The following is a 1,981-nucleotide window of genomic DNA, read 5'->3' on the forward strand; positions in this document are numbered from 1 at the left end:
CACACCTATTTTATGTTATTAGATTATTTTTGATATTCAAAATGACTGATCCAATATGGCAAATTTTAATTATTAATTTTTTTATCCGTCACATTGGATTCGCCATTTTTAATTTTTAAAAACTTACATCGGATTTGTAATCAAAGACCCCAAAAAACCCTTATTAACAACTTTAAAGTAAATCTGTCGGATTTAAAAAAAAATTGTTCGCCATATATAAGTTATAATCAGCAACCCCAGAAATCCCCTAGTAACCGCAATTTTAAACGAATCTGCCAGATTTGACCCTCGAAAAAGAAATTTCAAATTGAACATTGTTTTAGAATAAATCATCAACAAATTCAGTTTATAAATCTCTAGAAGATCAGTTTTTCAAAATTCAAAATGGCGGATCCAATATGGCGAATCAAAATTACTAAAAATGGGCAGATTTGTCTGAAACTTGATACTCAGGAGTTTTCAGGGTCGCTGATTACAAACCTGCAGTGGGATTACTAATAGCGCTTATCGCTATGCAGCGCTTTTCGTTATTTAGAATTGAAAACTTACATATTTTTAGTGAAATTTGTTCCAAATAATGACCAAAATAAAATACCGTTGATAGTTTCTTCAAAACTTAAACTGCAAGATGGTAATTTAGAAGAAAATATAAACATAACCCCTCTATAGATAAGGACATTGAGATAGAATTCATGTCAATTTCATAAAATATTTTATCTACGTAGCAAACAAATACAACATGAAGGTGGAATCAATTCTCTAACTTCATGTTTGCCAACTGTTAGTTTCAAATAAAATAATTAACTAGTGACGAAATAAATTATACTTTAATATTGTAAATAACCTATTAATTTAATAAATAACAACTTTAAAAATAAATTATCTAGTTTAATATTAAAATAATTTATAAAGGAAATAAATTTTTTTAATTTAATAAATAAAAATTAAGAAAATTAATTTTATTGCAAGAATTAAAAATAATAATTGCATGAGATTTAAAATTAGGATATTCTTTACCAGCCTAAAGTTAAAAATTAATAAATTTTTTAAATTTAATTAATTAATTATTTTTTAATTAAATTAATTTAAATTTTTATTTCTTGAAAAACTCTTTGACTCACAAAAAATGCCCTGTACATTTTTTTAGTGAACCCTTGCGTGAGAACAAAAATTCTATTTCCGAGGTTATATCGTCAAAATTTTTTTAATTAAATTTTTTTTCCCATTTTAGACAATGTCTAATAGAAACTTTTAATCCTATGAAAAAGATAATAAATATAAATGCAATAAATATTTAATTATTAATATAAAGAAAAGAAAAAAAGTAAATAGTTTATTATTATTGGATAATGTTGAATTATTTTCTTGATTTTTTGTAAGGATAGAAATTGGAAATAAATGTCTCCTTTTTTCTTTATTATTATTATGTTTTATTTAGTTTATAATTATTAATTATAAAAAAAATTAAGGTTTAAATTTAGAAATAAAAGTGTTAATATAATAATATTAAGAATTATCTTTGCCTCAAATTGCCTTTTTTATAATCATCAACCTAAATCTATCAAAATGATACTATTTTTTTCAGTCACCCGATAGCTAAAAAATTTTATAAAGTGAATGTAGCTTTGAATCGCTACGTAGCGAAATCTTCGTAGCGCTGTCGCTATTTGTAATCCCACTCCTGGTATCAGGTTTTCGAAATTCAAAATGGCGGATCCAATATGGCGGACGTCAAATTTAAGAATTGGTCGAATTCACTTGGAACTTGTTACTCGGAGGATTTCGGGGTCGCTGATTATGAATCTGACATCAGTTTTTCAAAATTTTAAATGTCGGATCCAATATGGCGAACAATTGTTCAAAATGGATCGGCTTCTAATGAAACTTGTTAACCGGGGGGTTCTCGGGGTCGCTGATTATGTATCTGACATCAGTTTTTTAAAATTAAAAATGGCGGATTCAATATGGCGGACTAAAAAAA

This window comes from Leptopilina boulardi, unplaced genomic scaffold, assembly GCF_019393585.1.
Source record: "Leptopilina boulardi isolate dan_hultmark-lab unplaced genomic scaffold, ZJU_Lbou_2.1 LbouV2_216, whole genome shotgun sequence".
Taxonomy (NCBI): Eukaryota; Metazoa; Arthropoda; class Insecta; order Hymenoptera; family Figitidae; genus Leptopilina; species Leptopilina boulardi.